The 23,529-nt window shown below is 39.3% G+C and overlaps 2 long non-coding RNA genes across 2 annotated transcripts in view; one reads left to right on the forward strand and one right to left on the reverse strand.

The window, feature by feature from the left end:
- Positions 1–4,077: 4,077 nt before the first annotated feature.
- Positions 4,078–10,762, reverse strand: LOC140679051 (uncharacterized). The gene is made up of 3 exons (XR_012050639.1): positions 10,624–10,762; positions 10,401–10,476; positions 4,078–4,977 (listed from the first exon to the last, which is right to left on the reverse strand). It is a non-coding gene; the product is annotated as an uncharacterized lncRNA (long non-coding RNA).
- Positions 8,280–23,529, forward strand: part of LOC133612488 (uncharacterized) — a 32,210-nt gene continuing 16,960 nt past the window's right edge. The window contains exons 1-2 of the long non-coding RNA XR_009816125.1: positions 8,280–8,860; positions 16,067–16,170. This is a non-coding gene — a long non-coding RNA (uncharacterized lncRNA). The remainder of the gene's footprint in view (positions 8,861–16,066; positions 16,171–23,529) is intronic.

Genomic DNA, 23,529 nt, shown 5'->3' on the forward strand with positions numbered 1-23,529 from the left:
TGTCTTCAACTCACCACTGAGCTTGTTCCACCATTGAACTCCTAAAACTGAAATACATTTGTATTTTATATTCCTTCTTACTTTACCTATTTCAAAAATAAATATCCTCGTAAATTATACTTTTCTCCTCTTAGTTTAAATAACTTAAGAATACATAAATAACGTGCATTCAGGTAAAACATTTCATAAATGTTCCTGTATGACATTTTGACAACCATTGAAGTTGCATTTGTATTCAATAATAATAATAATGGATTAGATTTATGAAGCACTTTTGTAGACACTAACAGTGCTTTACAGAGAGAACTGAAAACACCATCCTTCATTCACTCACATTCACACAATAACGGTGGTAAGCTACATTTGTAGCCACAGCTGCCCTGGTGTATACTGACTAGAGCAGGGATGTCAAACTGGATTTCATTGAGGGCCATATCGCAGTTATAGCTGCCATCAGAGGGCCGCTTGTAACAGTGAGTAATGTATGAGTTTGCCTCTGGATTGCATAATTAATTATATAAATTGTTTTAAGTAGACTTTACTGTAAAAACTTTACATTTACAACATTTTACTGTAAAATATTGCATTTTTTTTAAATGTTTTTTTTTAAGCTGGCAGCTTAGTTGCCAGAATTTTACTATTAGATTTACATTGTTTTTTACAACATTATATATATATATATTTTTTTTTTTTTTTTGTCCTGTCCAGCTTCTCAGGCAAATCATAGAGTTGATGTAGAATTTACTTTAAAAAAGAGAAGTGTGGGATACTTCTCTTGTTGCCTTATTTGTATTTGACTTTATTTAAATGGATATTATTATGTGGCGCAGCCGGGCCGGAGCATATATTGTTCATGGAAAAACAGAACAGGTTCTTATTTTATTCTGGCAACTTTCCTGCCAGTTTTTCTACCGTAAAAACAAATGGACCGTCTTTCCATTTAGAATAATATACCGTTAAAAACAGCAACCGTAGATTTTACAGTCAAAAACTGGCAGCTCAGTCAACAGGATTTTAACGCAAAAAACAGAAGTAGTTTTTTTTCAATTTACAGTAATATGCTGTGGCGACTTGTCCAGGGTGTACCCCGCCTTCCGCCCGATTGTAGCTGAGATAGGCTCCAGCGCCCCCCGCGACCCCAAAGGGAATAAGCGGTAGAAAATGGATGGATGGATGCTGTAAAGAACAACGTAAAACGCATTATCATTTTTATTAATTTGATGGGTAGTTTGCTGTAAAGTTAAGTATTTTTATTTATTTTTACTTGGGCAAAAACATGTTTGGAAAGTATGATAATATACTGTAATATTTGTTGCAATATTGGATACTATTTCACATTTAAAAAGGTATGCAATTTAAAGCAGTACATATATTTTTTTCTGTCAAAATGAAAAAAATAAATTACATTTAGTGAGAAAATATTAACTACTTTATTGACGTATATCATCTCCAGGTGTTTGCGGGCCAGATAAAACGATGTCGCGGGCCAGATCTGGCCCCCGGGCCTTGAGTTTGACACCTGTGGACTAGAGCATGGCTGCCAATTTGCACTTACGGCCCCTTTGACCATTATGTCCGAGGACATAAAGGCCGTGACTAGGATGACAGAAGCTGGAGTTTAATCTGGAACCCTCAAATTGCTGGCACAGCTGCTCTACCATCTGAGCCACGCCGTCCCAAGGTTATATTAAGCAAGCAAATAATAACCTGTGGTTAATTATGATCAATTCAAAAGTGTGTTTAATCTGATTAAAGTCATAAAGCAGCAGTAACATTTATTTTTCTGTGCACTCTCAGGGGCTCTCACAACATAATGTTATTAATAACTATAAAATGACATCATTAATTAGACAGAAAGCGTGGATTATTGGTTAGCATGTCAACCTCACAGTCTGGCCGAGAGTTCGAATCCCCGTGTGGAGTTTGCGTGTTCTTCCTGCACGTGCTTGCATGGAGTTTTTTTTTTCCAGACATTTTACTTTTTCTACAGTAAAATCTTTATTAAATGACATGTGAAAAAAGATGTGGATATTCTTAGACATACAAAATGCATTCAATTATCATGCCTTCCGTATTCTGTATGGCGTTTCTCTACCTGACTTTTCTCCAATTGTGCACAATTTAGAGCACAGGTGTCAAACTCAAGGCCTGAGGGGCATCATTTTATGTGGCCCGCGAAGTCTTTGAAATACAATGTGTCTTCTTTCTGGCTAATTATTTATGACTAGCTATTTTTTTTTTTTAATTTTGACAGAAAATGCACTGCAGTCACATGTCTTCTAAAACTGTATATTATCTGATCATGCAACAACATGTTCTAAGCATTTTTCAGGGGTATAGGAGGGTATCAAAAAGACTTCAATATCTGAATGTCACTGACTTATGATTTCAAAACGAGTAATCCACCAATCTGTTGATTATATAATAATCAGATGTGTATGCAATGATTTAAGGAATCTATATTCATGAAATGTATATCTATTTACAAGTGGCCCAATAAGCGTAGCCATATTTGCGATGTTGCCCTCAATAAATACAAGAATGTTATCCCTGATTTAGAGAGTCGGTTTGCCTAATATGCATGTTTTTGTTATGAAATGATCATACAAACTCAGAACCTTATTGTTGTGAGGTGGACATGTAAACCACTTTCTCGTATTTTATTATATTAATGGTAAAAATGGACGCCTGTATTATCCACAAAACCAAGTTCTCGTAATAGTAGTTTGTTTTTTATATCATTAACATGTATTATTAAATATAACCCCTCGAGGGGGACATTTGATGTACACTCCTGCACTGTATATTGTAGTCAGTAGTTGTTATATGGGCCTCATGGTAGCGCTTTCAAGGTGTAAGAGTCTGCTGGGATAGGCTCCAGCTCACTCCTGACCTTAAATAAGGTGTGTCCAAACTTTTTCCAATAAGTGGTTACTGCAAAATCAAAGCATGCGGGGGGCATTTTGATATTTTATTTTGAAAGAAAAAAAAAAGGAAGCTAAAAACAGACATTGTATATATTTAAAGACAAAGATCTGTGCCAGCTTTGTGTTACAGGTGATAAAGTGTATTCTTAGTTATTAGTAAGGCTGTCTAAAATAACAAGTTTACTCGTGATTAATCACAAAAAAACCTAATACTAATCATGCATATACACAGCATAATCACACAATTTATTTTGGGGGTACATGCTCTTTTACTTGAAAGGCTGTTAAAAGGTGAGTGGTCAGGTCAACGCACATGTCAGTGCAAAGATGAGTGAAGAGACTCCGACTTGTGCTAGCTGATCAATTTAACTTCAAATACATCCTGACTGGACTTAATAATATGAATAAATACATAAATGACGCACATACAAGTAAACATTTTTAAAAATGTTCCTCAATGACATTCTGACAATAAAATTGCATTTTGTCTAAATATTGGGCTCTTTTTTAAGTTAATTTATATTATACAAGCGAGTAATGGCCTGTTTTTAATCGTGATTAATCCAAATTCAAAAGTGTGATTAACATGATCTTTTTTTATATATATATATATATATATATACATACATATATATATATATATATATATATATATATATATATATACATATATATATATATATATATATATATATATGTATGTATATATAAATATATATATATATATATATATATATATATATATATCCATCCATCCATCCATCCATTTTCTACCGCTTATAAATATATATATATATATATATATATATATATGTATATATATATATATATATATATATGTATATATATATATATATATATATATATATATATATATATATATATATATATATATATATATAGTCGAGGTTTGTTAGGTCAGGAAAAAACACAGAGGCTATTTCATCCCTACAAGCCTGTTTTGCAGGTTTCTCTGCTCTTCAGGGGATTTTACACTGAAGAGCAGAGAAACCTGCGGAACAGGCTTGTAGGGATGAAATAGCCTCTGTGATTTTTTTCCTGACCTAACGTGTATATATATATATATATATATATATATATATATATATATATATATATATATATATCTGCGGGTCGCAAATGGCCCCTAGCCGCTCTTTAGACACCCTTGCCTTAAAGAGAGAAAAAGTGAATGACTTCCTTTTGTCAACATAAAAATTATGAATTAATAATGATATTAATCACACAGATGAATGAATGACAACTCCAGTTGACATGCCAAGTAGTGACGAACAGTGAACAACAAAGGAACATAAAACAACACAAATAAAAACCGATAACAGAGCCCTCGTTAACGGTGCATTCCTTTCGCCTGTTGCGTATTTATCGTATTTTCTTTCACCGCAACACACATGGTTGCTCTGCAGGAATGTTACTGTTCAGTATTTGATGTAATGCTGCACCATGCAGGGAATCTTTCCCATCCTCGGGTCAGCAGCTGCGTGTTCAAACAAAGCACGAGCAGAGTATATTTTGTTCAACTGAGAAGGACCTCCTCACACACACACACACACACACACACACACCCCACTGTCAAGCATCCTTTTATCATGTGATCTATGAGGAAATTCTCCAGAGGCCCAGTCATGCAGGAGCACGACAGGAACACTTTGCACTTTGAAGTGGAGCGACATTATCAGGAAGTATCGTCTTGAAATAGCGCCTCCTCTCTCCCCATCTCACTCCATTTGTGAGGCACCTTCCCTGTCTCTCCTCATCTGCGCTCTCCTCCCTCTGCTGCTGACGGCCTCTCTTGGTCTTCCTCCCCAGTCCAGCCTCTTTTGCTTCCCCTTCCATCCCAAAAGAATGAATTTCCATCACACCTCTCACCTCCTGTGCTGTGCTCCTATCTCTGGGGGGACGTTATGCGACGAGGTCTCGCCGGAGACGGGCCGCTGGTCAGCAGTAATGGCAGCGGGGGGGTCGTGCAGGTGGCCTCTGCTGGGAATGTGTGGGATGCATGGGAAGAAGGAGAGATCCATTTTGATGCCTTGTTAAAAAAAAAAAAAAAGTATGAATAATTCAAAGTAAACACCCTCCCTGGTGAGAAGAAGGTTTGAAATCAAGACATCAAACCTCCCCCTCTAACATAGATCCACTTCCTGTCTCTCTGGCATTAAGACTAGGGCACCTGACACAGGAGTTTAAGGAAGTAGGCCATCAGAAGCATGAAAAGGAATCACTAAACAAACCAGGGGATAAAAATAAAGCGAGCGTAGGGAAGATAATATGGAAGAGGAAGAAAAAAAAACATGAAAGTCAAGCACACTTTAATTAGCGGCCTCTCAGCAGGAAGTCACGGCCTCGAAGCGGCAATGGGGTTTTTATCGACTCCACCGTTTGTCACTTTTAGTCCAAATGAGAGAAAGCGGGGAGACAATTAGCCGATGGTACCTGTTTGATTAAGCCCACTTTACACTAATAAATTGCGAGTCGCTGCAAAAGTCCAAAAAAAAGACACGTGTGTTACGTGTGTTACTCCGACGACGCCTGCGACACCTTGTCGGGACGCACGGTGGGAAAGAAAAGGTCATCACTGTGTTGCCCTTCAGCAGCGACACCACACTGCAAGCTGCAGCCTTACAGAGTAACATGAATAATAATAATAATAATAATAATAATAGATTTTATTTGTAAAAAGCACTTTACATTGGGCGAACAACCTCAAAGTGCTACAGTGTATTAAAAAAAAAAAATATATATATATATATATATATATATATATAATAAAAATAGCCTAATAGCTAGAACTAGTATGCATATATCTATAAAAAAAAAGCCTTTTTTTAGAAGGAGGGTTTTAAGCCTTTTTTAAAAGCATCCACAGTCTGTGGTGCCCTCAGGTGGTCAGGGAGGGCGTTTCACAGACTGGGAGCGGCGGAGCAGAAATCCCGGTCTCCCATAGTGAAAGATAATATTTGATGTCACACAGTTGCATTTTGTGGATAATACCATAGTAAATGTGCCATATCACGCGTGCTTGTAGATGTCATTACAAGCAAAAGGGTTGTTTCTTTCTGTTATTAATATTTCTGGTTCCTACATTATATATCAATATAGATCAATACAGTCTGCAAGGGATACAGTCCGTAAGCACTCATGATTGTGCGTGCTGCTGGTCCACTAATAGTACTAACCTTTGACAGTTAATTTTACTCATTTTCATTAATTACTAGTTTCTATGTAACTGTTTTTATATTGTTTTACTTTCTTTTTTATTTAAGAAAATGTTTTTAATTTATTCATCTTATGGGAAAGAAAAGGTCATCACTGTGTTGCCCTTCAGCAGCAACACGACACTGCAGGCTGCAGCCTTACAGAGGAACATGAATAGTAATAATAATATATTTTATTTGTAAAAAGCACTTTACATTGGGCGAACAACCTCAAAGTGCTACAGTGTATTAAAAAAATAAAATAAAAATATAATAAAAATAGCCTAATAGTTAGAACTAGTATGCATATATCTATAAAAAATGCTTTTTTTAGAAGAAGGGTTTTTAAGCCTTTTTTAAAAGCATCCACGGTCTGTGGTGCCCTCAGGTGGTCAGGGAGAGCGTTCCACAGACTGGTAGCGGCGGAGCAGAAAGCCCGGTCTCCCATAGTGAAAGATAATATTTGATGTCACACAGTTGCATTTTGTGGATAATACCATAGTAAATGTGCCGTATCACGCGTGCTTGTAGATGTCATTGCAAGCATATTAGTTGTAACACGTGGTTACGTTCAACACGCCTGAAAAGGAGTAGGAAGAAGGAGATTGAAGTTGGAAGTGCGCTGCTATGGAAACGGAAATAAATGCGCTGAGGAAATAAGTTTTGGTAATGCATAAAATTATTAAAATACAGTAAATATTGTACATATTGCATTTTGTTAAGAATTTGTCCGTTACCACATTATATATTTACTTGAAGTGTGTATATAAAACATTGTTGGAAGTTTTTGAACTTATTTTAGAGGCTTTGAAGGACACAACGGTGACTCCCATTAGCCGCATCTGCCGAGTGTTTTTTTTTTTTTTTAAATCATCTTCCATCCATCCATTTTCTACCGCTTGTCTTCTTTGGAATCCTAAAAAAAAAAAAACACAAATGTGGTCTTGTCTCTCATATTGACTGTGAACTTCAAATCTATCCATCGATTATAGATTGTATTATTGTTTTATGGTTTCCTTTTGTATCTCTTTGCCCCCTTTTGCCATAGAAAGCGTTGTATGGCTTTTGTATGGCAAACACACAAAATATGCAATATTTTCCCTAAAATATATTTCAAAGTGTAATATTTGTTGTGAAGTAATTGGAATCTTCAATCGATCAATAATACATAACAACATCAGGGGTAATAATGAACTACGAATTAAACTTTAACAGCCACATTATACAATAACATCAACAGCTTTTTACCACCTACAAACATTGCCAAAATCAGAAGAATAATGTCCAAATCAGACTTAAAAAGACTAATCCATGCCTCTGTCCACAACAGGTTAGACCTCCATATTCTACTCTAGCCTGTGCATGTTGACCGTTACATTTTGTTTGCTTATATTTTCTCATTTCCATTTTGTCCACTCCCTGCGTGCGAATTAATAAAATGCCAATAAGCAAATAGGAGTAGACAAACTGACACTATGTAACGTGTGCAGTGTTCAGAAAAAGTAAAAAAACATATGTATATAAAAGAAATAAATACATTTGGATTTTGAAAAATGTATAAATGTAATACAATATGAATGAATTGTTAATAGTAAATAGGAAATATATAAGTTGAAGTAAATGGGGATAACTATGACTGAATATATTGTGTTTTCCTTAATTGCCCAAATCATAAGTAATATGTAGAGATGTCGATAAATGCTTTAAAATGTAATATCGGAAATTATCGATATCCTTTTTTTTTTTTATTATCGGTATCGTTTTTTGTTTTGTTTTTTTTTAATTAAATCAACATAAAAAACACAAGATACACTTAGAATTAGTGCACCAACCCAAAAAAAACTCCCTCCCCCATTTACACTCATTCACACTCATTCACACAAAAGGGTTGTTTATTTCTGTTATTAATATTTCTGGTTCCTACATTATATATCAATATATATATCAATACATCCTGCAAAAGATACAGTCCGTAAGCACACATGATTGTGCGTGCTGCTGGTCCACTAATAGTACTAACCTTTGACAGTTAATTTTACTCATTTTCATTAATCACTAGTTTCTATGTAACTGTTTTTATATTGTTTTACTTTCTTTTTTATTCAAGAAAATGTTTTTAATTTGTTTATCTTATTTTATTTTTTTTATTTTTTTTAAAAAGGACCTTATCTTCACCTTACCTGGTTGTCCAAATTAGGCATAATAATGTGTTAATTCCACGACTGTATATATCGGTATCGGTTGATATCGGTATCGGTAATTAAAGAGTTGGAACAATATCGGAAAGTCGGATATCGGCAAAAAGCCATTATCGGACATCCCTAGTAATATGTGATGAAACAAGTGGAATATTTTAGAGATTTGTGGTTTACTTGATCAATGAAAAATACATATTTGATCAGTTCCACCATTAACAATGTACTTGACTAATCATAAGCATGTATGGATTAGGAAAACAATTAAATGCTGATTAAATTAACCGTTGTGTTATGATCTGTTTATGCTTTGCTTTGTTAGGCGTAGATTTCATCTTATTTTGTAGAGTTTATGTTTTGTTCTACTTCCTCCTTAGGTTCCTCCCTTTCCGGTGCTGGGCAGAGCTTGAACTCGCTCCTGCTGTCCATCAGTAATTAGTTAGCTCGTTAGCGCTTTTGCTGTGTTTGTTTGTTTCGATTCTCCTGGACTTCTCTCCCCGTATGTTCCACACCACTCCTTCATGTATGTATTTTTGTATTTCATTTAAGTCTTATACCTCGATCCGTCTCACTGCTGACATTTCGTAGCCTGTAAATCTGGAACGAAAGTTTGGCTTTTCTCCCCATATCGCTTCCTTTTCTTTACCGGTTCCTATTCTAGTGGCCGTGCCTTAAACTGCCATTCTTTGCATCTGGTTGTAATATAACTGTTTACCATTAATTGATTTACGTGGACCCCGACTTAAAAAAGTTGAAAAACTTATTCGGGTGTTACCATTTAGTGGTCAATTGTTCGGAATGTGTACTGTACCGTGCAATCTACTAATGAAAGTTTCAATCAATCAATCAATCTGTCGTGAGTGTGGTATTCAGGGTACTATTTTGTTAATGCGCGCATTGATCTGATTTCATGTGTACCGGTCGAGGGCGGAGTTCCGGAAGTGTAAGCGTTAACGCGGGCGTGTGAGCTGCAAGATAATAATAAAGAGGGTCAACAAGAAGTGGAGTTATTCCATGGAGATAAATAACACAATAACTAAGGTTAATATTCATCCCTAATTGCGAATAAATAAATACATTTCGTGTCTGGCGTGTGTTAGGACTGCGCATGCGTACAAACAAGACGTGACGCATTGATACTGAAACATGTTCAATGTTTATAGACAATATACCAACTTTGAATCCTTGTGAGATTATATTAAGGCAGAATATATTTTAATATTAGATGCACCCACTTAAAGTTTTCTATATTGCACATGTTTAATGCACATTTAATGTGTTCAGTACGCTCGGGGTCTTTCTGTGAGGAGTTTGCATGTTCTCCCTGTGACTGCGTGGGTTCCCTCCGGGTACTCCGGATTCCTCCCACCTCCAAAGACATGCACCTGGGGATAGGTTGATTGGCAACACTAAATTGGCCCTAGTGTGTGAATGTTGTCTATCTGTGTTGGCCCTGCGATGAGGTGGCCTGAATACAGCTGGGATAGGCTCCAGCAGAAAATGGACGGAGGGATAAATGTATATAAGGGCTATAATGTAGTTATCTAAGTCACCACAGTGGTTAAAGATAAGTGACAATTTGTCTTATTTTAGTTGTACAGTTTGGCGTTGTTTCTCTCCTGATTTGGCATTGCAATCATGCAAATTATTCACAAAGTAACCATGCATGAAAATTGACTCACTGTGTGAATTACACCTGTTGGCCTGCAGACTTGCTGCTCAATTGTCTGGCCTCTCTTTCCTCCCCTCCCTCACAAGTTATCTTCTCAAATGTCATGTACCGCAAAATTGATATTAATTGTGTGGCATATGTGTAATTGTGTGTGTGTGTGTGTGTGTGTGTGTGTGTGTGTGTGTGTGTGTGTGTGTGTGTGTGTGTGTGTGTGTGTGTGGCTGACCCTGTTGAATTTGACTCACTGCACCTTTCTGTCAATGTCAGCGCCTGTTGAATGTGACCTCACACACACAGACACCTATCTTCTTGTGTGTGTGTTTGAATGTTCACGTGTGCCTTTTGAACAATGGCATGTACATCCTGAGTGTATAATGACAGGATGACTCACCGTACATGTCACCTGTCTGACCAGCGGCATCCAGAGGGCATTGCTTTCCTTTTGTGCTCCCTTTTTCACCAGCCTGCTAATGATAAACAAAACACACAAAGTCACACGTTCTGTAATTATAAATGAGATAGAGGCAGCGTAAAAAAAGCTTAGTAACAAACACGCAATAAAACAAAAGGCACTAATGAATGAAGTCCGAGATGCGTAATAATGCAATACATACCTGCTGTTCATTCATTCAGCAGACCCTCCTATGTTTGTCTGGCACCCTCATACGTCTGCTATAGTGCCCGCCAGCATGAGAGAGTCTTCATCCTATCGAATTGGGGACCGGGGCTCAGCTGCAGAGACTGACATCATCCCTTTCAGAGGAGGTTTTCCCCACCCGCTATCTGCACCCTCTCTCTCTCTCTCTCTTTCTCTCGCTCTTTCCTAACTCTCCCCATCTCCTTCTCTCTCAGCCTAACTCACTCTGCATAGCATTCTCTTATCTCTCATCTGTCCAATCCTCTATAACTGCTTTCAAAGCGTCTCAGCCCAGTAACAAGTGTTCAATCACGACTTTCCACATCTTCCTGCTGTTGTGTTTTAGTCGGCTGTGTGGACCTGTCGTCATTAAAGAGAGACACGTATCCATGAGGGCTTCTCTATTAGAGCTTTTATTAATAGACGTGGCTGCCTGCGGCTTCCTTTCTGTCAGTGTTAAAGATCAGGGATTGCAGAAGTAAATCAAGAGTGAAGCGTAATAGGCAGCCGGCTCTTACCTATCCAATTCCTTTAGATCAGCCGGAATGAAAGTGGAGCGGAGCCGAGCAGCAGGAGCCTCGGTGATTGGGGGTAGATAGATGTCTGCTGTGGTGCTTGTGGTGGGAGGTGATGGGTGCTGCTGTCCATGGTGCTGATTGCCAGGAGGAAACATTACCAAGGACACCGGTGGGTGACCTTACAGACCCCCGCAAAATAGCTGCAACACAGCAAAGGGGCAGGAGGGGGCGGGGGGACCTGCTTGAAGCACGAACAAACCCACATTAATGGGATCACACACACACACACTCACTCACACACACACACACACACACACACAGCCCCCTCCTCTCCCACATGCATTTCTCTGTGTCTTCACTCATTTAGGATTGCATTAATCACTGCAGGGTAACAGTGGCAGGTGAGATTAAAATAGATTAGCTTTATTAAAGGGATGCATATTGCACACAAGCACCCACTACACACACACAGCAGATCAAAAGCAAATACAATACAGCAAGATGTAGGTAAGTACATCTATATGTGAGCGCACACACTCAAGGGATACAGACAAGGGGTTGGAGTTGTGTATACCGCAGTGTGTGCGTGTGTGTGTGTGTGTTTTGCTGCTGCGTTTTGTCCACTCACACCATGGACTCCTTTTTGTTGTTCCAGCTCTCCTCTCAAGAGGTAGCTTTTAGAATCTTGCCTCCTTGTTTCCATAGTGACACTCACCCCCCTACCCCTTTAGTGAGGCAAAGAGACACTCTGTGTGTGCGGACATGAGTGTGTTAAAGGTTAAAAGGGGGGTTGATCACAATCGGATATTTTTAGCAATTTAGGTAATTCAGAAGAATTGCTGCCAAATGATGATGACGTCTTTATTTGTTACATTATCAACAGTATTGGCAGCTGTTCATGAACATTACAAAGACTTTGAAGGCTAAGACTATTATCTGTGCAGTCTTACTCTCAGTTGGGGGCCGGTGTTGTTTACATTTTAACCAATAGCAGTGCCAAATTGGTGTTTTCAAAATGATGCCAGTGCTTAAATGGTTTCGTTTCAAAACTTGCCTATACTTTAAAAGTAAGTGTGACAAAATATTGATTGAAATACTTCAGTTATGTAAGTTAGGTGACGTAACAAATTGTCATAATCACAGCAAAACCAGCAGCAATGCAGAACTAGGGCTAGGTATCGTTTACATTTTCACCAATACTAGTACAAAATCGGTACTTTTTAAACAGTCACCAAACTAATACGTAAGCAATTTAAAACATGCACATTTTTGTAAAAAAAAATAAAAATAAAAAGCCTTTTGTGACATTTACCGTATTTTTCGGACTATAAGTCGCAGTTTTTTTCATAGTTTGGCCGGGGGTGCGACTTATACTCAGGAGCGACTTATGTGTGAAATTATTAACACATTACCATAAAATATCAAATAATATTATTTAGCTCATTCACGTAAGAGACTAGACGTATAAGATTTCATGGGATTTAGCGATTAGGAGTGACAGATTGTTTGGTAAACGTATAGCATGTTCTATATGTTATAGTTATTTGAATGACTCTTACCATAATCCATCCATCCATCCATTTTCTACCGCTTATTCCCTTTTTTGGGGTCGCGGGGGGCGCTGGAGCCTATCTCAGCTACAATCAGGCGGAAGGCGGGGTACACCCTGGACATGTCGCCACCTCATCGCAGGGCCAACACAGATAGACAGAATACATTCACACTCACATTCACACACTAGGGCCAATTTAGTGTTGCCAATCAACCTATCCCCAGGTGCATGTCTTTGGAGGTGGGAGGAAGCCGGAGTACCCGGAGGGAACCCACGCAATCACGGGGAGAACATGCAAACTCCACACAGAAAGATCCCGAGCCCGGGATTGAACCCAAGACTACTCAGGACCTTCGTATTGTGAGGCAGATGCACTAACCCCTCTGCCACCGTGACGCCCTCTTACCATAATATGTTACGTTAACATACCAGGCACGCTCTCAGTTGGTTATTTATGCGTTATATAATGTACACTTATTCAGCCTGTTGTTCACTATTCTTTATTTATTTTAAATTGCCTTTCAAATGTCTATTCTTGGTGTTGGGTTTTATCAAATAAATGTCCCCAAAAAATGCGACTTTTACTCCAGTGCGACTTATATATGTTTTTTTCCTTCATTATGCATTTTCGGCCGGTGCGACTTATACTCCGAAAAATACGGTAAGTTAAACAGACTAGTGATTTCACTACTACAAGGATATAAATAAAATGATAACAAAGTAATACATAAAAATATACATAATACATAGACAGTGACATAATTATTACAGCAATACAGAGCATAGAGAATGTGCAAAAAAATGACTTACTTGAGTTGTAGTGTTTGATGCTCAAAATTCTGGGTGTTACTAAATGTAACCTCGCTCGCTGTAACCGTCATTGGTGCATAATGAGGAACTGCTGTGTTGTGGTTGTAGCTACTATCTAGCGCTGCGGTGCTAATGGTGTTATAAGAGCTGCTGTGGGCATGATAATGTCGGCAATAAAATCTAAAAAAAAGCGTCAGACTCTGCAGGACGTTACATTACTTACAATGTTACTTGCACGATATCACCGCTCATCACTTCTGCAGGTGGCTGAGTCTGCATTCATTTAGCCCTGGAATAAGGCACTAATAGCGTTTTCCTTTTTTTGACCTAGTTACTATACTGTAAATCGACAAATGGCACCAAGTTCCGTGCTCTTCCCTATTAAGAACACTAGGACTATGCAAAAAAAACACCTGCTTGTGATACACTATATTGCCAAAAGTATTTGGCCACCTGCCCTGACTCACATATGAACTTGAAGTGCCATTCCATTCCTAAACCATCGGGTTCAATATGATGTTGGTCCACCTTTTGCAACTATTACATTTTCAACTCCTCCGGGAAGGCTGTCCACAAAGTTGCGTCGTGTGTTTATAGGAATTCTCGACCATTCTTCCAAAAGCGCATTGGTGAGGTCACACACTGATGTTGGTCGAGAAGGCCTGGCTCACAGTCTCTGTTCTAATTCAACCCAAAGGTGTAATATCGGGTTCAGGTCAGGACTCTGTGCAGGCCAGTCAAGTTCATCCACACCAGACTCTGTCATCCATGTCTTTATGGACCTTGCTTTGTGCACTGGCGCACAGTCATGTTGGAAGAGGAAGGGGCCCGCTCCAAACTGTTCCCACAAGGTTGGGAGCATGGAATTGTCCAAAATGTGTTGGTATCCTGGAGCATTCAAAGTTCCTTTCACTGGAACTAAGGGGCCATCCCAACTCCTGAAAAACAACCCCACACCATAATTCCTCCTCCACCAAATTTCACATTTGGCACAATGTAGTCCAAAATGTACCGTTCTCCTGGCAGCCTCCAAACCCAGACTCGTCCAACAGCTTGCCAGATAGAAAAGCGTGATTCATCACTCCAGAAAATGCGTCTCCACTGCTCTAGAGTTCAGTGGCGACGTTCTTTACACCACTGCATCCCACGCTTTGCATTGGACTTGGTGATGTATGGCTTAGATGCAGCTGCCCGGCCATGGAAACCCATTCCATGAAGCTCTCTGCGTACTGTATGTGGGTTAACTGGAAGGTCACGTGAAGTTTGGAGCTCTGTAGCAACTGACTTTACGCTGGAAATCACTGAGCTCCTGAGCGCGGCCCATTCTTTCACAAATGATTGTAGAAACAGTCTCTATGCCTTAGTGCTTGATTTTATACACCTGTGGCCGGGCCAAGTGATTAGGACACCTGATTCTCATCATTTGGATGGGTGGCCAAATACTTTTGGCAATGTAGTGTATGTTGATGTTTAGAATTCAAAGGGTTGTCATTGGTGCTCAATGAGGAAGTGTTGTGTTGCTGGGGAAAGGTGTGTGCGGTGTTGGACTTGTTAAAGTCGGCAATAAGGTTTAAAAGGCGAACTAGGCTCTGTGCACGTCGCTCGGAATGCTACATTACTTATTAGACATCAACTGCACAATATCACCTTCAAATACTTGTTGCAGGTGACTAGTTCTGCATTCATTTAGTACCAAAAAATCAGGCACGGTAAATCCTTTTTCTTACCAGTCTTGGTACTAAAAGTTAAAGTTAAAGTACCAATGATTGTCACACACTCTAGGTGTGGCGAGATTATTCTCTGCATTTGACCCATCACCCTTGATCACCCCCTGGGAGGTGAGGGGAGCAGTGGGCAGCAGCGGTTGCCGCGCCCGGGAATCATTTTTGGTGATTTAACCCCCAATTCCAACCTACAGTTTACTTCGGCACCGGTGCCATCATGGAGCAGAGTTTTGGTAGCCATATTTAATAATTCTTTAAAAGGACTGAATTTGTCACTTTCAAAGCAGACTGAAAAACACACTGTGTGTGTGTGTGTGTGTGTGTGTGTGTGTGTGTGTGTGTGTGTGTGTGTGTGTGTGTGTGTGTGTGTGTGTGTGTGTGTGTGTGTGTGTGTGTGTGTGTGTGTGTGTGTGTGTGTGTGTGTGTGTGTGTGTGTGTGTGTGTGTGTGTGTGTGGCGCGCCCCAGTAGGAAGCAGCACACAGGAGCAAATCCCTTCTCCTCACATAAGCCAAGAGCGTTCCACATCAGTGAGTGGGAATGAGCAGCGAGGACACTGGAGGCTTGTCTGAGATAGGATTATCTCAACTAAGATTTCCACCATCTTGAGCTGTCACAACTCTTGAGTATAAACAAGGAGACATCTGACAAACTTAATGAAATGATGGATGAGCGGGTCCCCTCTCTACAGCTTCCTAATCAGCCGCCATCAAGATAATGCAATTCATTAACACCTGAGACAGGATTTGTCAAACTTTTTTTTACAGACTTTAAGTGTTTATTCTTACAACTTTCACTTCTCTTGTTCATTCCTACAGTTGGTGAAAGCCAAGCAAAGACTAACAGACAGAAGACGCCGTCTTGAGTGAGGTGTCAGGCTAGTATTAAATAAATCGAAGCCGTTCCCCATGAATGGTTTGAGGTAAGTGGTGCTTCTTGACATTTTTTCCACAATAGAGGGAATATTGGAAGAGTGCAAGCAGCAGCGCTACAAAAAAAATGCAGAATGCCTTCAAATGAAGGTGTTCATGTCGGCAGGGTGAAGTCACCAGTAAATAAGTCGCCAGTAGTTTTACTTCCCCAGTAAAACTCGTATTTACCACTCAGAAAGTCAGGCTTAGATAGCGCATTACTCCATCCTGGACTCGTCCGTGTTATTCAATATGTGTGTAACTGACTAGATGGCCTCAGCACCTCTGTTTGCTCCACAATCCGTCCCCAGAGTGTAACAATGCTTATTTTTCTCGGTATAATTGGCCTGCATGACAGAGCCCATCTTAAACGCGTCCATGAAGGCCTGAAGTGACAATGGGGGGTTCTGGCATGTCACATGACCTGAATGCAGGACAGATAGCACTGTCACACCGTAGTGGTTCATCTTGTCAATGTACCCTGTTTCTGTAGATGTGGTCCGATTGGCACCGTGCAAACACATTTAATTGCATCTCTATAATAGAATTAGAAGTCAATGTTTGTTTTTTTGTACTTATTTGTTACATTTTGACAAAAAAATCCATGTCCAAAGTTATTTCTACCTTTTCTCAATGCAATACATTTTCAGTTGGTCCTCAGTTAATGTTTTGTGTCTACAAACACGCTCCCATAATGTATATGATGTAATATATGCAAATATAACATATGATATAATAATTCAAAACACATATTTGTTGCGTAAATACCAGAACAACAGTGTGCACAGTGAAGAATACAGTGTGTGCCTCCACTTGAAGCTACACTGAAGAAGGATAGAATCGCTTATTAACTTTTTGAACTTCATTATGCCTCCCAAGCATAAAACAAAGTGGCAAATTGCCACTATAGGCAACTAGTTAAAGGAAGACTCAAAATGCACTGTGGGTTATGTATATGGGTGTGTTAGTGTATGACACCTTCTTTAAAATATTATTGCAGAATGTAATTGGAAGGAATTGTTTACTGCAATTAAACAAAATTCAATGTGGGATTAATCTTAATAATAGAAAATTAATAGTTGACAGCACTAATACTGTGTATATATGTGTGTATATGTGTATATATATATATATATATATATATATATATATATATGTATGTATGTATGTATGTATGTGTATATGTGTATATGTGTGTGTGTATATATATATATATATATATATATATACATATACATATAAGGGCTGGGCGATATGGCCTTTTTTTAATGTGATATTTTAAGGCCATATCGCGATACACGATATACAGTATATATCTCAATATTTTTCCTTAGCCTTGAATGAACACTTGATGCATATAATCACAGCAGTATGATGATTCTATGTGTCTACATTAAAACATTCTTCTTCATACTGCATTAATATATGCTACTTTAAAACTTTCATGCAGAGAAGGAAATCACAACTAAAAAAAATCAAAAAATGTTTCATACGGTGTTGATGTGGAAATGTTTGCCTCGGCATTTTGATGGTGTGGGCGTGTGGCACCGAACCGAGATGTTGACTTGCGGAGTTAGCACTCTTCATTTTCTAACAGGTGACTTTTCAAATGATGCTACATATTAGCAGTAATGCTACTTTTTATAGCAACGCTTTCGCCCCACACTTGACAAATTACGGTTGTCTCTTCGACATATTCCCACTTGAAGCCAAACCACCGGCAGACGATGAACCCCCTGCTGTTTTTGGGGGGAATTAATTATTCCTTCATTTGTTTCCAGATTTGCACCTTCTTTCGCACGTATTACCGCTAGCATCACAGCTAATGTTAGCCATGCTGCTACCTCTCTGCTGCGCGAGGGCGTATACTGTGACGTTTTACGTGACAGTATGTGACGTATGTAGAAGCTGCGCTTGCTGTCTGTGAGAAGGAGACACAAGAAAGAGTGAGAAGAGCCTGTAGTTTAATGCAAGCAGCTAAAAGCAAATGCGTGAGAATGTATACTCCGATATCACGATATAGTCATTTTCTATATCGCAGAGAGACAAACCCGCGATATATCGCGCATATCGATATATAGCCCAGCCCTAATATATATATATATATATATATATATATATATATATATATATATATATATATATATATATATATATACACACACATACAGTATAGCCCAGCTCCATGGCACATTTATTGCACACTACTGAACACAAAGACTGGGGTGCTTAAATGATAGCATATTAATACTTTAGTTAATAGCAGTATTTTCAGTATTTACAAATATTTATAGGCAAATTGTCCATCCTGTTTGTTGTGTGACTGTGACCGACTGTACATTTGAATGGCTGCCAGCGAGGGACATTATTATTCAGTCCCCCCACTATTCTGGCTCGCCTATTTTTATCAGCGTGTGAGGGTGTGAATATAATATGCCACATCCATTCCTGATGCAGATAAACCCACAAATATGCAGCCTCGCTTAGAGACTGTGGCGCAAACACCGTTAATATAGTAGTCAAGGTGGTATTTGTTATAGCACAATCCCAAAAGCACAGACTGCATCTCTCTGTTAGTGTATTTGCTGTTCGCTTTGTCGCCACAGAAACCAGCATTACCCAAACATCCCCATGCTGATGGACTCTTAAAGTGGCTTCCTCCCTCTCTTGCTCGCTATTAAGCCCCTTCTCCCATCTCTCTCTCTCCCTGGTCAACACTTACCATCGTGTGTCGCCTAGTCAGTAAACATCTCTGACAAACGCTAACATTCAGTGGTTAGTGATTATAAATGGCTTGGTATTAAAATAAATACCTCAGTGTATTCAATATTTGGAACACACTGTGGCGTCTCAGTCAATGAGTTGACAAGGTCTATAGAGTTCAATGTTTCCCTGCACAGTCCATTGATTTATGTCACCCAAATGTGATCTATTCTTTCTCTCTAATCACGTCCTTTGTGCTAAAGGGATGTGTGGAATATGATTGCTGTTGGTATTGCACTTTAAACCCCGTTTACAACAACAAATGTGTGCATGCAGACAACTGTGTTGTATCCCATTGGGTATTGCTAATGAGACTGTATGTACATGTTAACAGGAATGTAGTTTTCATTTCGAATGTGGGGGGAACACAACTGGCTTGAAGGGGGCGTGGCTTGAAGGGGGGGTTAAGGTGGGAGGGGCGGGGTTAAGGGGGGAAGAGTATATTTATAGCTAGAATTCACTGAAATTCAAGGCTTTTTATATATATATATATATATATATATATATATATTAGTACAGTACACAGTAATGAAAACACAGTTTTTATGCTAACTGTACTGTACTTACTGCTTACTTAAAAAAAATATAACACTTACCTTTCACTATTTGAGTAGCCTTTGTTCTGCCATTTGAGTACTGTCGAGCGATCTCTGAATCCGGGAACATATCCTTCACGGATTTGTTGAAAACATCTGCAAATGAAAACGGTATGTTGCTTGCAGCTATCAGCATAGCCATCTTTGTCTCGGCATAAGTTACACCCTCGGTTCTCCATTTAGCAAGGTGGCCCATAATACTGGGCTGTGACCCGTGCTGCGTTGCCACCGCCTGGTGCTTCTCTGACCGTTACTACTTGCCGTAGTTTTGAAGCAATGCATGATGGGAATCCAGATGTTGTGTGTCAGTGTATTAACGTGCCGGCTGGAATAAACACACGCTGAGAAATAGCTCCGTGCATGCCTACTTTATGGGTTATAGATAAACCTATGGATAACGGAGACATATATAATAGTCTCCTTTTCAGGTGAGAGAGGACGCTAAAGGCAGTGCCTTTAAGGCACGCCCCCAATATCGTTGTCCGGCTGGAAATCGGGAGAAATTCGGGAGAATGGTTGTTCCGGGAGATTTTCGGGAGAGGCACTGAAATTCGGGAGTCTCCCGGAAAATTCGGGAGGGTTGGCAAGTATGGCCCGGGTGAGGATCAAACCATCGTGCCCTGCAGCAAAAAACAAGAAGTTGAGCCATTGACCAGGGGTCAACAGAACTAACATGTGGTATTCTTCTTCTCTTAGTATTGACAGCTATGTTAATGCCACAAAGTTGTTGTTTTTTTATCAATATAGCAATATTTAAGTAGAGAATAAAGCTTCTCTTTTTTTTTTTTTCCCCACCTTTTTTATTTGCTTCTGAACCATATTGCCGTTTGGAGACTCTTCTTCTTCTCTGTCTTAGTGTGTAAAATGTACGCTCAGTGTGCAGTACCACTAGTCTTTTTATTATTTGTACATCTTTTATTGTGCAATATCCTTAAATGTTTATTAATGTGCATAGGTGGTACTAGGGTTATTAATACACATTTAAGTTTTTCATTGTTTTTTATTACCTTTTACTTTGTTACTGTATGCGGCGATCTACATTTCTGCCAGTGGGTGCTCGGACTGGCGGTAAATCTGACGCTACTTTTCTGAGCAAACGTGGTTTTTGCTTGGTGGTGAGAAAGAATTTGCCATCAATCCCACGTGGGTGCTCGGCATTGTCCGTGGGTGCTCAGGCCCCGAAGCACCCACGGGATCGGTGCCTATGGTATGTATAATATGCATTGCAACCATTAAATTTCACCATTGTGGGATAAAATAAGGTCTATCCTAAAAAATGGCAGCACCACAGAGCCAATCAATGAGCTTGTGGGCAGTCTAAAGTGAAAGTAAACTAACTTGAGCAGCCATTTTCTATTTGGTCCGAGTGCGAGTGCTTGACTCTTCTCCATTTAATGTAGTGTAACATTATTTTTGTGCAGTAAATAGTGCAGGGCACCAAAACTTTTGAAAATACCAATTTGAAAATAACACTTAATCCTACCTTGTCTTGTGTTTTCTCAAACCAAGTTGTAAAGTTGCTGTCTTTTTCCCTTTTAAGCGGCTCATCCGAATTTATAATGGCCAATATAGACAAAATAGTCCTGTGGAAAATAAAGACAGAAGTATTTATGCTATTGACATCACAGAAGGCGGAAGGGTATGAAACGAAAATTAATAAAACAGAAACTTCAGGTACTGGCTTGCCTACAGCATATGTGTATTTGTCAATCTTTGATGTCACATATTGTTAAAAGACGACTGCTAAATCAGAGGCATCCAAAACTGCGTGCACGCTCATGCCCAAATGCATGAACTCGGGGTGCACAATAATTATGCCGTCAAACCGATAATTTGATAACAGTAATAAATAGTACCGATAATGGACACAAACTTTTTTTTAAATGCTCCAATCAGGCGAAATTACCCATACTCTGCTGCATGTAGGTTAGGGTGAACAAATCAAGCGCTCCTATCTCGTAAACTCACCGGAGCAAACATGGCTTCCGTCAGTTGTGCGGTACTTACTTGAAGAAGACATCCCATGTGCAGCTCGTATCAAATGCCCTGCAAACACTCCGCGAGAGGGAAAAAAGCATTGGCTTCATATATCAAACCTCACCAGCCATCGCGAAACGCCGCCAGCATTCATGCCTTAAAAGCTTGTGAAGACGTAGCTTCCACTGGCAAAGAAGCTGCTCAAAGTCAGCTGTAAAGAAAAGCCGTTGGCCGGTTTCATTGTTGTGGTGCCTGAAAAGTGCAAAAAGCCCTCCAGAAACGACCATACGGCCAAAGCAATTTGCAATTTTCTCATGGAAATGACGTGATGGCACTGGATAAAGGCTCGCGGGGTGACTGGTCCGCTCAGGTAAGCATGGAGGAGGGAGACAGGCAGCCGCTCTTTTCTTCATTGGATTTCCACACTGTGAGTATGTCCAAGCAGGCTTAGCTGTCAATCATATCATCAGAGATAAAACAATGCAGCCAAATTATTAACACATTTATTTCTGTGATATCAGAGATGCAGAAAACCCTGCTCCCCCACACTAGACCCGGTCGGCAGCAGACTAGTAAAGCCATGGTTTGTACTTAACCACCGCTATTTTTTTAGATGTACAGTACAGGCCAAAAGTTTGGACACACCTTCTCCTCATTCAATGCTTTTTCTTTATTTTAATGACTATTTACATCAGACCTGGGCATTCTGCGACCCGCGGGCCACATCCGACCCTTTGTGCGTCCCTGTCCTGGCCCGCGTGAGGCCAATCATAAATTACAAAATACATTTTAAAAAGTATCTGTCGAGTGTGCAATACAACGGTGCTGCTTTTGTTATGAAAAACGTTATTTGTATTACTTCCGTGTGGACGTATGCGCGTGTGTGATTGTGAGTGAATGTGAACAGCGGCAATCACAAATTACAAAATAAAGTTTAAAAAACAGCTATGTCGTGCGTGCAATACAACTGTGCTGCTTTTATTTTGAAAAGTGTTTTTTATGGGCGTATGGCCGTGTGTAACCTGTGAGTGAAGGTGCACAGCGACAAGTGATGAGACGCTAAAAAGAGAAAAGTTGATGAGGAATGGCGTGTTTCCAACAAGACATGGACTGCCAAGTATTTCTTTACAGAAATTAAAGGTAAAGCCGTGTGCTTAATTTGTGGTACACAGGTTGCTGTGTTTAAAGAATATCATTTGAATTGCCACTACACGACGAAGCACGAGGAAAAATACCAGAATCTGTCTGATGAATAAGCGCGCAAGGGAGGCTGATGCGTTGATGGTAAAACTGCAAACCCAACAAGGACTTTTTGCCAAATTTCACACCCCCAGAGATGCAGCTGTCAGGACAAGTTTCGTCATTTCTCACAAAATCGCCAGAAAAAGTAAGGCGTTTTCTGATGGAGAGTTTATTAAGGAGTGCTTATTGGACTCTTGCGCTGATATGCCCGGAGACTTGGACTGTTTTTCGCTGGCTTTGGATGAGAGCTGTGATGTACGTGACACCGCCCAGCTGCTCCTCTTTTTACGTGGGATAACTACAGACTTTCAAATCACTGAAGGAGCTGGCAGCCATGCAGTCAATTAAAGAGACAACCACAGGTAATGACTTGTTCACATAGGTAAATGCGTGTTTGGACATGTTAGGACTGAAATGGGACAAGCTGGCAGGTGTGACAATCCAATCCAATCCACTTTATTTATATAGCACATTTAAACAACAATATGTTTCCAAAGTGCTGCACAACAATATTAAAAACAATATTCAAATATTATCCTTAGCTCCACCAATGACTGAATAAAAACAAAAAATAATGACATATAAAACAAACATAAAATAAATATGATTAAAAACGATTTTTAACAACAGATGGTTGTCCAAATCTGACAGGGAAAAATGTTGGATAGTGCAGGATAAAGTGACAGAAATTAACCCTGTGCAGAAATGGAAATTTTTGCATTGTATTATACATCAGGAAGTGTTGTTTAAGACAATTTTAAAAATAAAACCATCAAAAGCAATCTGCTTTTG

This window comes from Nerophis lumbriciformis, linkage group LG10 (genome assembly GCF_033978685.3).
Source record: "Nerophis lumbriciformis linkage group LG10, RoL_Nlum_v2.1, whole genome shotgun sequence".
Lineage (NCBI taxonomy): Eukaryota > Metazoa > Chordata > Actinopteri > Syngnathiformes > Syngnathidae > Nerophis > Nerophis lumbriciformis.